General features: G+C 43.0%; 2 non-coding genes across 2 annotated transcripts; one reads left to right on the plus strand and one right to left on the minus strand.

Annotated features, from left to right (window-relative positions):
• Nucleotides 1-5,511: 5,511 nt before the first annotated feature.
• LOC136541161 (small nucleolar RNA R71) lies at nucleotides 5,512-5,618 on the plus strand. The gene has a single exon (XR_010780254.1). It is a non-coding gene; the product is annotated as a small nucleolar RNA R71 (small nucleolar RNA).
• A 6,688-nt stretch (nucleotides 5,619-12,306) lies between these two features.
• Nucleotides 12,307-12,415, minus strand: LOC136540980 (small nucleolar RNA R71). Its single transcript, XR_010780097.1, has one exon. It is a non-coding gene; the product is annotated as a small nucleolar RNA R71 (small nucleolar RNA).
• Nucleotides 12,416-13,433: the final 1,018 nt, after the last annotated feature.

Here is a 13,433-nt window from a genome sequence, read left to right on the forward strand (position 1 = left end):
ACAAGCACCACAGAAAACATCATGGTTAAGCCCAACTAATTGACTTATGTGCATTTATTAATATCCTTATAAATAAGGTAATTTAAAGGATAAATATTTCCATTGCTCCATAAATTCTGAGAAAATTACAGTAGCTTACATATGACCCTAGTAGTATACTGTACAAATTTCATGGCATTTTGATAAGTAGAGCAACCTCTACAAAATTTATATGTTACATAGGCTTATTTTAGCAAAAATAGTTTAGCCTAATGAAAAGTGTCAAACAATAGATTTAATATTTTTCTTACTTTCATCCTAGCATAAGACCACTGTATAAAAATTTGCATGATCATATGTTATATAGTTTAACCCTAATTATTTTCACTAGAAACTAGCAATTATTTAAGATTAAATAGGAAGACCATATTCCAAGTATGTCTACTATAGGTTTAGTATTTTTCCTAGCTAGAGCATGTCAACACAAGACCAACAAAATTAGAATCACAATTTTTGCACTTCTCAAGCTCAAGTTATGCATTTTATAAGATAGAAACAAATTTAAAAGCACTTGTCTAGCTCAATTTAATTCTCCTAGAAAAATATCCCAAACAGTAGGTGTGATATTTTTATCAAATAGTACACTTCATGACGAATCCAGCAAAATTAAGATCACCTCATTTGGACACTCCTAGATCAAGATATAAAGTTTTTAAGTTTGCATTCAAATCTGTGAAAATAAATAAAGAAAATAAAATTTCAAATTCGTCCTAGTAGCTAGGTGCACCCGCTCCAGTGCACCCGAAGACGCTGACAGTAGGGGCCCATAGTTAACGCGACCCCCCAAGTCAGGCAAACAGAGCAGGGGCACGGCTTGACCGGTGGCAAACTCGTCGATGGTGAGGTCACCGGCATTGTGTTCCCCACACTCCTGCGCACCTACTGGTACCCTAGGTTGGCTCGGCGGATCACCGAAGCAACCTCGCCGGTGAGCATGGCGGCTCAACAGCGGTGCACGGTGGCGAACTAGCCGTCTCTGACAAAGATGTGACCAAGGAAGCATGGCTGTGACTTCTACGAACCCTAACGGAGCTCTACGATGCGGATCGAGCCATGGTGAAGCGGCGGTGAGCTCTGGCCATGTGCATGGTGGCACGGCGTTGCACAGAGCACGACGGTGGTGTCACCATTTAGGCAAGACAGTAGCCGAAGGTAGGTCTCCATCATCGAGGAAGGTGCTACACCTCTAGGTGACATGGTAACGAGTACCAGAGTAGGCTAAGGGCGGCCGATGAAGTCAGCATGGTGAGCGTGTGCATGTAGCCATGGCAGACGTGCATGGCGGCGTCACGTGTTCCCACATGATGGCAGTGGTAGCTGTTAAATAAATGATGACATGAGCATCTATGACCTAAGGTGATGATGGAACCTGGGAGAAAGAGGTAGGAGGAGCGGTGGATAAGGCTAGCCACAGTGAGCTTGGAGCTCAGCGGCGCTCCATGAACATGGCAGCGATGGCGACGTGAAATGTCGCATTACCTAGGCTCGAACGGTGGCAATGGTGGCTCAAGGAGGTAGAGGAGATGATGGCGGAGCTGTGGGTGAGGTGGATTGGGTGGTGGTGCTACATGGACAGCATGCGAGCATGGCGAAGCTCAACAACGATGGTGACACGCTGCGGCTTTGCTCTACCATGCATGAGAGCGAGAGAGAGTGAAGGAGAGCAAGTGGGAGTGGAGGGCACATCATGGTGGCTTTGCTATACACCCTAGCCTGACTAGCGGGCCTGACACCAGTGTATGGCATCCACACAGCGAACATAGCCTATGGTTGATCGGCCATGATGTCAAGCTACCCATCCAATTCAGAGCTACATCGAGTGACTGACAGAGCGACTTCTTGCACCTGTAACTCCTAATCCGTGGTGATTTAGTGAAAATGGTATTAGTGACAATTGTAGAGCTATGTGAGGTCTCGAACTATGCTTCCCATCATCTAATTCACCATGGTTTGCAAGTTACAATGGTTCAATGTGGTGTACTTGAAACTGTAATCGGCTTCTAGACTTAGCAAAAATTCTATGTCCCTAAACAACATTTGATTGCTACTTTGGAGCTGCTTTTTGACTATGTTAGGCACTGAATTCGCTCATGACCCTTAAATAAAGTTTGTTACCCATAAGATAAGTTACAATGTTTATTAAGGGTGCACTACCATGCAAATAGTCTAAACTACTGTTCAACATTAGTCAAACTAGCATCATGAAAATGACATTATGAGTAAACTAGGACTTAGAAGCAAAATTGGCCCATGTCATGAATACAAACATTGTTCCATTTACCATCCTAGATATGTCTAAGGTGTTTTTGTGACCCGACAACCACCTCTTGCATTGGTCACACATTGTCACAAGCATATGCATGTATATAAACAACATCATATGTGATAATATGTAAGAATAAGAAGAAATTCCATATGCTCATGCTCATGAATGCTTGGATGATGCTTGTGCTCATGAAATGCAAGTGCTAAATGCATGCTTAACACTAGGGTGTTATAACTTCTACATCTTGTAAAACTTATTATCAATTTATCATATTCCTATCTATATGGCTATGCTTACTTTGAATATATGTCTCGCTTAGTTAAGGTTATCATTACTCATGTGTACGGGTTCATAGAGGGCTTAGCCTGCTAGTTTACCAGTTGGGCTAAGTAGCCGAGCCTCATGTAAGCATGGTGCTTATACGATACTCTACCTATGAGGGCACCCTGTTCCCAAGCCGTGTGGTAGCAGCAAGAGGTGACAACCCTGTCTATCCTCTGTAGTCCACCCCATGTGAGTAAGTTCTTAAATTGTAGGACCATAGTCACATCAGTAGAGTTATTCTTTGTGGTGCTCTACTGTCTAGCGGCGTCCCAAAGTGCACAAGAGTAGAGTTGGTCTTAGCTATAGTTGGTTGTACTTTGACCATGTAATAAGAATGTCATAGAATTCTACCTCACCCGTTGTTCTCCTGAGGCGACTAGTTATTTATCTTCATTGATTTATCCTTTGAGTGTCATTATACATAATTCCTACCATTACATTTACCCCTTGCTCTAGCTATGCTGGTATGTTGACTGATAGATATTCCTTTATTACTCAATAAGTCTTTACTCTAGTGTTTCCCTATGGTAAAATATAAATAACAATACATGGAATACTCCCGGTAAAATGCTACAATGGTATTCTGTGCCCTTGCGGAATTCTACATATTCTATTTTGCACTTATAAATACCAACACAATACGAGTCACAAGCGACATGCAAGAGATAGATGTAGAAGCCATGAATGTTTCTAACCAATGTTTAAAAAATTCTTTCATAGGAGCAATTTTAATCTTTTTAAGCATGGCATAGAGAATTTGCATTTCCATATGGTAAACAAATCGAATGTCCTATCTAACAAACAAAGTCATGGCAATCCAACGATGCATGAACCTCAAAGTAGGATGATGAATATTCATATTTCATGGTTGAAACTTGCCCACTATGTTTTGACCCAAAATTACTCTCCAAAATTCATGATGATTAAAACCTTTGAGAGCTTGATCTAAGTCAGTTGAGCATTTTGTACTAAAGCCTAAGTGAGAACTGAGATTTTTCCATGTAAGATAATATTCTTGCTCAAAAAGACGAAAAGTAATCCCACCCTCAACTTCTTGCAAAGAGCATAAAAACTAAATTTTAGGAGGCGAGAACCTTGCTCGTTAATGGGAGCAACGTTCTCCCATCCAATGAGTTTTAGATGGTGATGAATTCGATGTCCATACCTATCTTTTGAAGAAAGTCAGGGTCATACGCAGGCATGTGGATGAACTCATGGTTCTTGATGAGGTTGTATGCTTGTGTCTCCTAGTCTCCTTCCAAGTCTAAGTGGGGATCGTCATCACCTTCCACCGTCGGTTGTTCTTACTCCTCTTGTTGCTCTTCTGTTGGCTTGGTTTCTTCATCTTCATGCATCGGGCTCTCTTTGGGCTCAGTGTAGCATGCGCTTGAGCTTCCATGGGAGTGACTTCAGCTTGCTCCCATGGCCTTCTTAAGAGTGCAGCGAGCTTCCTGCTGAACTTACCCATGGCAAAAAAACAATACAACATGCTTGAAAACAGGGTTATGTTAGCAAAAATAAATTGGACAACCTGCGAGCTTGACTTGGTGGCCTTCAGCGTAGGATTTTTCTACAGAGTTTCCTTGCTCTCATGCTTTGTGGAAAAATATTTTGCAAGTGGTGAAGCAAAGATAGTTAGAGGGAGTGAAAAATGGAGTGTGGGGGTGAGGAGGGCCTCAACCTTGAGCTCTTAGGATTTATAGAGCAGAGCACCGGCCGAGAGGGGGAGGGAGCAATGACTAGGAGCCGTTGCAGCAGCAGCAGCGCCATAGGTAGCAGGCGAGGTGCGGTCGCACCCCTGGTGCACCCGCTGCTGCCCCCTTTGGCTGGTAGCTCCCAATGGCCATTTTGAAGATGCAACCATTGGTGCTTCCCTTGGTTTTGAACTTTTGCTCATGAAATTGATTTTCCAACAAAGCTTTTATTATATTATGAATTTTCATAAATATTTGAAAAATGAGAAATGGTAATTGAAAACTATATACTAACAGAAAATGATTGTTATTTTATTTTTCTGAAAAGTTTATTTTGAAGCAAAATTTTAAATTTTGAATTGTAATTTTTTTTTGAAATTTTAATTTTTAAAATATACCTACCGATTTATCTTCGGCAAGGGCTCAACATTTATAATCCTGTTGGCAAGACTTCTCCTTTATTGCTCTGTAGCTACATGAACAAACTCAGGGAATTCTCGGGTTGCCCTGGGATTTTTCCTATGCTGTTGACAGGAATAGCGGCAGCTATTTAAGCAATTTGAGTTTCAATCATTTTATTAAAACTTAATTGATTCTTCACGTGGGAGGATAAACTTTTAATCTTAGAATTTATATTTTCAATTATTTTATCATTAAACATTATCTTTTTAGTTATAATTTCATTAATTTTAGCCTAACCTAAGACCAGGTCTTTTAAAGAGGGTTGGTTTGAATTGTAATTATTGTTACCTCCTTGTGAACGAGACTGATTGTTTCACCCATTGTTATTCTGCTATCGGAACCCATTGTTGATATATGATGCTTGTTCATAGGTTTCGGGGCAGTTGTTCCCCGAGTGTCCAACTTCACCATAGACTTAGCAAGTCATTTGTGAGTCCATGGCCTTTGCGGTGCCATTCATGGCTTCTTTGTCGGTGGCACGCTCGTAAGTCTCTTCAACAACAAATCCATTTTTGTGGCTAGCATATCCACCTCCTTCATGGTCGGCATGCCTTTTTATTGTTTTCACTCTTCCCCTAGCTTTGATTGGACAACCTCTTCTTGATGAGAGCTGTAGCTTCATCGATGGTGAGGGAAAGAAAGGCTCCTCCAGCAGCAGCATCAATGTGCCCCTTCGACATGGACGTCAGCCCATCGTAGAAGTTCTAAAGCATAAGCCAATTTTCTATCCTGTGGTGCGGGCATGCTTGGATGTAATCCTGTAGCCTCTCCCATGCCTCAGGGATAGATTCTATGGAATTCTGCTAGAAATTGGAAATTTTCCCCCTTAGGGCATTGGTTTTGCCCATGGGAAAAAATTTCACGAGGAACATCATGGAACATTTGTCCCACATGTTAACAGCTTCCTTTTCTTTGTAGAACCACTGCTTTGCCTTTCCCATGAGGGAGAAGGGAAACAGATGGAGCCTGATGCTCGCTGGTGTGATGTCTTTTATGACAATGGTGTCACACAGCTTAAGGAAGTGTTGCAACTGTGTGTTTGTGTCCTCGCTAGGCAAACCATAGAACTAGTTTGCCTACATCATCATGATCAGGCCAATGCGAAGCTCAAAGTTTTCGGTGCCTATGTTGACAGTGGGTCCAACGGGCATGTTGGCAATAGCAAAGGTGGAGTAGGCATGAAGTGACTTGGCCATAGAAGTAGTAGCAGATGGTGTGGGCTGACTAATCTAACTACCAGTGGAGTAGCGGAGAAAGAAGCAGTATGGGACCTGTTCTTCCTTAGGAGCACCTCTGGATTTTCAATGTAGTTTTCTGGCAAGACGAAATCGGTCATACACTATCCTATTTTCATCCACAAGAGGAAGAAAACAAGTAGAGTTAGCCTATATAAACTATGGCTACCATTACATGCATGTGATCATGATCATGTTCTACTAGATTCCTTTCACCTATGCCTTCCCCAGCAATGGCGCCAGAAATGTTTGTTGGCATTTCTTAGCATCACTACCAAGTTTGGAGATAGAATCCATCCCAAACAGTGGCACCAGAAATGCTAGTTGGTATTTCTTAGCAACATCTATCTAGTATCAATATTAGGGATACCCAAAGCAAGGAAGTTAGCACCCACGCTGAGTCCCCTGGATGGCTCGAGATGTATTAAAAGGTCTCACCCGACCCTGAGGTCACTGGCTCCATCTTGTCTGACCTCGAGGCCACGAGCTCCGCCTCGCCTAACCCCAAGGAGCAGACTCCGTCTCGCCCAACCTCGAGGTCATGGGCTCTGCCTCGCTCGACCTAGAGGCCATGGGCTCCATCTTGCCTGACCCTTTGGGTTCAGGCTCTGCCTCACTCGACCCCTAGGAAGCAAGCCCTATCTCGCCTGACCCCTTGGGTACGGGCTCCATCTCACCTAGCCCCAAGGATGCGGTTTCCATCTTGCCCAAGGCTATGGGCTCCGTCTCACCTGACCCCTTGGGTGCAGGCTCCATCTCGCCGAACCCAAGGACGTAGTTTCCATCTCACCCAAGGCCACAAGCTCTGTCTTGCCCAAACCCTTGGGTGCGGGCTCTGTGTCGCCCGACCCCAAGGACGCGGGTTCTGTCTCACCCAAGGATGTGGGCTCTGTCTCATCCAACCCCTTGGGTAACGGCTTTGTCTCGCTTGACCCCAAGGATGCAGTTTCCATCTCGTCCGACAAGGAGCCATACCACCACCAACCACTCTGGGTCCAAGCGTATGGGCCTGGGTCAAAACCTTGATACTAGGGAAGAGACTTGCATGCCTCAATGCAACCCATAGCCATGATGGGCCATACCTAGGGATTCACATCAAGAATAGTGTCATGCATGCCGATGCTGTTGTGCCTAACCCTCGTATGGACGCTGACAGGTGTGTTAGTTCACCACGATGTCCACCGAGATGTAGTGGAATGCCATGATCGGCAGATGATGCCTGTGCATGGCACCAGTGATGAATAGGGCCATGACATGGAGCCATCCCTGTTGACATCTATAGGATCGATGAGATCTAGATGAAGGAGAAGGACTCGGTGACCTTGGAAGCCTTCTCCTCTCTCTCTCTGTCTTGTTCTTCTCCTATTCCTCCACTGTAACCCACATTTTCCCTTTGCCTATAAAAGGGGAAGTAGGATGCCCCATGAAAGGGGACAAAATCAAAACACAAGAGCATGAACGAGCACATGGCTAAGCAACAAGCGAGCTCTCAGCACCCGTCCACTCCTTCTATCAGAGACTTGGGATCCTCTCCCTCTCTCGCCTATTTGTAACCCCTACTGCAAACCAAGTGCCAGTAACACAAGCAACAGCGAACTGGATGTAGGGATGTTCCACCCGAACTAGTATAAACCCTTGTGTCCTCCAAGCACACCATCCGAGCGAGACGCAAAAATACAAATTTACTCGTCGGTGGTCCGAAAACACCAAACACCAACACGATAGTTCTTAATGATTATAGAAAATATCCACAAGTGCATGGATCTCGTTGTAGCATTTCACCCAGAAGTATTTAGGTTATCATTATTTATATTTTCCCAAAGGAAGGCAAGGTGTAAGATTCTAGCATGAATATGAACAATACTACATAGTTGCATAGTGAACCAATATTCTATGATAGGGGTAAAAATGTATTTCAAGGATTATGGACACACATCTAGGACAACCTCAAGGATAAAAGGAAAACAAAGAATGAAAGAATGTTCCTAGGTGGAGCAGGCATGTTCTAATATAGCCGTGCAAAGAGTAGTTCATGATCATACAAATTGCATGGTTAGAGCTAGACCTAAGTGTAAGATGGACAGGGAGATCTCTAAGCAATGTTCTACTAGCAAGCGCGAGACTTTAAGACTCCAACACAATACCCAAACATAGAGGATTACAAAGGATGGATAGGGCTATTACCACCTACCGCCTATCCCTCAATCGGGGAGTACCATCATATTCAAAGGTTCCCATGCACCTGGATGCCATGCCCATGTATAAAAAAAACTACCCATATCCCCCTAGGACTCCGACCTTATGGATCAACAAGCGTAGGACATGGGCAAACCTAAAGGAATGATGAACCGCCACCTCAACATAGCTCTACCTCTACTCATACAAATTGTATGAATGATTAAGCATAAAGTTACACATGTTAAGATCATAGCATAGAAACTATACGCTAGTTCATATGTCATGATTATAACATAAAAACTATACTCTAGTTCTATAACACAACTATATTTATAATATGAGAACATGACTTTAGAAGAAATTCTCATTGTATTCATACCAAGCTTTCTCTCTTTCTCCCAAGGAGCCAATCTCTCCTTGATATCTCTTGCTAGCTCCAAATACTACTAAAAAGTAAAAAGAGTACAAGATGTGGTAGTGAGGTAGAGGCCCCAAATGAGGTGTGTGCTGGGAGAGAGCTCCACCCCTCTTACTTATACAAGCTAGAGGTCGGTTTAGCCCTAGTAAATTAGGAAACTACCCTATACCACCTCAGCATGCCACCATGCAAGTTCCCATGGAGGATCGGCTTGGGCCATGCCGCCTAGGGTCTGAGTGCACCCAGGGTGCGGCCACACCCTAGTTGGCTCGCCTAGCCACTGCCTTTGCCAGGTGGGCTAGTGGCTAGGCTCAGGCTCCTCCCACGTCGATGCTTAGCCTAGATTCGTCAGTTGCTTGGGCCTTTGTTTGGTTGTTTTGTGCTTTTCTACTTTATGCTTTCTGGATGGCACCTTTTGATTATATTCCCATGTATCTGATGTATATGTCCTACAAAACACTAAGTATCCAATACATGTGAAAATACATCAATAGTAAATGCATGTGTCAAAAGTTTGTATATTTCTCCTATTTTGGATATAATTTGGTGGTCGGATATGGTCATTAAGGACCACCAACAAAGGTGATCAAATAGAATTATATAGATGTAGCCTCAACAATTTGCAGTGCCAAGAGAGACCTAATGAACAAGGCGGTCGAATTAGGCATGACAATTTAATATAACTAGATTGTGCTAAACCAGTATAAAAAGTTTTGATCACTTGGTGTTTAGTCATTGTTGCTTCTAAATAGCCATTTAAACAGGTAAAACATGCCTGCACATTGCAACGAGATGTACAACATGTTGTGTGGTCATATAGACCTAGCTATCTTGTTATATTTAATTGGACTTAATCCAATCTTATTTTAGTTAAATCATGAGGCCCATAATAAATGCTTGCTGCAATAAAGGATTAATCCTGTGAAATTGAGTGGAGATTGACTCAACTTAAATATATGTCTATTGTCTACATCTGTTGAAAGGTTAATGGCCTATTTGGTTCCCCCTGCTAAAGTTTAGCTACTAAACTTTAGTCACTTTAGCTATTAGACTACCAAACAAACTGACTAAAAAGTGACTAAAGTAGTTTAGTCACATTAGTCACCTAAGAGTAGCTAAAAGTGGGCTAAAGTGCTGAATGGACAAGGGTTGCCCCTCATTATTGCTAGTCCCACACCCTAATTTGGGCATTCATTAGGGGTAGTTTGGTCTTTGTTAAACTGTTTTAATGGCCTTTAATCACTTTGAGTCACTAGAACCAAATAGGGGTGACTAAAGTTTAGTCATTGGTTTTAGTAGCTAAACTTTAGCAGGGGAACCAAACAGGCCCTAAAAATGGGTGGAAGGCTAGCCACATGCGTGCATGCTAAGTGTCATGACATGCATGGGCTCAAGTTCGGCCGTCCAAGTCACCATATGGATGGTTTGACACCAATGAATGTTTTGCAACTCGAAACTAAGATGAAAAACTAAGGGACACAAGAAGAGGGATGAGAATGAGATATGACCATGAGAGTGAGAAGGATCTCAGTGAGTAACAGAACAAGAGGTTTGGTGTGAGGGATGGTGGACCAATGGATGGAGAAAGGAATTTTTGTACTTTAGTTTTTGGTATACATGTAGATATAGACTAACAAAATTACCCATGCATTTCAACAGGACGTTCAACTTGTTGGTTGGTTACATAGACAACTTGCAACTTGAAGATATATTATTTAGTGATCATGGAATGCATTTCAAATCATCTAGAAGTTCATCGATTCGTTAGAAATTGAATTTCCATACCGTGCCTGGACACATGCTTCTCTATCTTGTATGGGTATGTGAGGTTTAGAGATTATTAATGATCGTGTCATACATTTAATTTGTTTTGAGATCGGAATCTACACCATGTGAAAGCTCTAGTTTGGTTTTGGTAAATTGATGAAACCCTAAGTGCTAACCTAGTTTATCAAGTGATCATGAGATAGGTAGCACATTCCAAGTGGTGAAGCAAATGAAGATCATGACATGATGATGGTGATGCCATGGTGATGATCAAGTGCTTGGACTTGAAGAGAAGAAAGAGAAAAACAAAAGGCTCAAGGTAAAGGTATAAATGGTAGGAGCTATTTTGTTTTGGTGATCAAGACACTTAGAGAGTGTGATCACATTTAGGTTGGATAGCCATACTATTAAGAGTGGTGAAACTCATATCAGAATGCGGTTATCAAAGTGCCACTAGATGCTCTAACTCATTGCATATGCATTTAGGATCTAGTGGAGTGCTAACACCCTTAAAAATGTTTGTGAAAATATGCTAACACATGTGCACAAGGTGATACACTTGGTGGTTGGCACATTTGAGCAAGGGTTAGGAACTTCACCGGTGCCATGAACTCAGGTGTACGTTGTCACTGTAAGTGACCGGATGCTGGTCTTTGAAGGACCGACGTGTCCGATCAGTAGCAGCAGAAAAAGCGCAGCGTCGATCATTGACCGGACGCTGGCGCTGAAACGAGCGAATGCTGGCTGGCTGCATCCGGTCACACTAAAATGGTCATGCACAGGGGAAACGCCATGTGACCAGACGCTGGGTGAGTCCGGTCGAGCACGACTAGACACGTCCGGTCGAGCATGACCGGACACGTCCGGTCGTGAAAAGTCGTCTCTGGATGCTTACTAGAAATGACCAGACGCTGGGGTTCAGCGTCCGGTCACTTTGAGCTGCAGCGTCCGGTCATCACTTGACCATTGGGATCGGGCGATCAACATTTGAAGAGAGGGGACATGTGTCACGCGTCGCGTGATCGCACGCTGAGGTCTAGCATCTGGTTGATATGACCGGAGCGTCTGGTCACCCCGTGTTGTGCCCAGTGAAGGGGTACAATGGCTCTATTTCGTGGGGGCTTCTATTTAAGCCCCATAGCCGGCTCAAGCTCACTCTCTTGACCATTTGCATTGACATAGCAACCTTGTGAACTTAGCCAAAGCCCTCCCACTCATCTCCATCATTAATTCATCATCTTTGTGAGATTGGGAGAGAATCCAAGTGCATTGCTTGAGTGTTTGCATCTAGAGGCACTTGGTGTTCATGTTTTGCTGTGGGATTCACTTGTTACTCTTGGTGGTTGCCGCTACCTAGATGGCTTGGAGTAGCGAGGATCGTTGAGCGGAGGTTGGTGATTGTCTCTGGCTTCAATCGTGGTGATTGTGAGGGGTTCTTGACCTTTCCCCGATGGAGAGCCAAAAGGTACTCTAGTGGATTGCTTGTGGCTTGTTATGATCCTCATCTTATGTTGGTTGTGCGGCACCCTATTGAGGGTTTGGCATGTGATGCCAATTAGCGCGTGAACCTCCAAGTGAGTGAATCGCCACAATGAGGACTAGCTTGCCGGCAAGCAAGTGAACCTCGGTAAAAAATCATTGTGTTATTATTTGATTCCAAGGTGATTGGTCTTCATTGTTATTCATTCTTGTGATTGATTGGCTCCTTTCTTGACATGGTGGTATAACCTTCTTGCTCACTCTCTTTATATTACCGCAAACTAGTTGTCAAGCTCTTTAGTGTAGCTAGTTGTGAGAGCTTGTTAGTTTGGTTAGTGTGGCTCTTTAGTAAGCAATGGTTTTATGCCAACAAAGATAGAAATACTACATGGGATAACTACTCCACTACCTTCCTAGCAAAGTTCTTTTCCACAGGCAAGACCAATGCTCCACGTGGGAGAATTTCAAGCTTTCATCAACAACATGAGGAATCTGTCCCTGAGGCATGTGAACACTTTCAAGATTACATTGCGGAATGTCCTCATCATGGGATGGAGAATTGGCTACTCATGCAGACTTTCTACCATGGGTTGACCAATAGTACCTATGAGACTATGGATACTGCTGCTAGATGTGCATTCCTATCACTCACCATACCAGTTGCAATAGCTCTTGTTGAGAAGATGACCTCCAACCAAGGTTGGAATGAAGAACATCTTTAGACCTGAGTGGAGGTATGCATCAACCCAAGGAGGTAGACATGTTGTCTGCCAAGATGGACCTACTGATGAAGAAGCTTGAAGATCGAGCCAAGAGAACCAAGAAGTCATGCACATTCATGATTCTCGCATGACGTGTGTAGTATGTGGAAACACTAGGCATTCAGGGAAACCCAAGATCATGTGAACTTTGTCAACAATAGGAACTACTTTCATGCTCAACAGAATCAAGGATGGAACCAACAACAGAGTCCAAACTACCAAGATAACTATCAAGGTAATAATTTTAATAATTTCAATCAACCACCCTTGAGAGAATTAATTGCTGGCCAATCCAAACTTATGGAGGGATTATCTAGAAAGGTAGCTACCAATGATAAGATTCTAGAGAACATAAATAATAGAATGGATAGATTTGCTTCTGCCATTAAGAACCAGCATAGATTTAATAAAATGATAGAATCATAAATAACTCAGCTAGTAGTTGTTGTTCCTCTATCCGATAAAGGTAAGATTCTAGGGCAACCAGAAGATCTAGAAACTACAAGTGTTGTCTATATTCACAATGTAGCATATTACATACAACCATCGATGGGAAGGTGGATAGATTATACCTTGCCAGAAAATAAGAGTGATCCAGGGAGACCTGTCATCCCCTTCACCATTGGACCACACATTTTCCAAAAATCTATTTGTGACGTCAGAGCAAGTGTCAACATCATGCCTAAGGTAATTTATGATCTAATTAATGGAGATACTTTGTTGTACACAAATATGCATTTGTAGCTTGTAGATCAGTCACTCTGCTACCCCACGGGAGTTCTTGAAGATGACTTTGTTTGAGGGGGACAA

The sequence above is a fragment of the Miscanthus floridulus genome, chromosome 2 (assembly GCF_019320115.1).
Source record: "Miscanthus floridulus cultivar M001 chromosome 2, ASM1932011v1, whole genome shotgun sequence".
NCBI lineage: Eukaryota > Viridiplantae > Streptophyta > Magnoliopsida > Poales > Poaceae > Miscanthus > Miscanthus floridulus.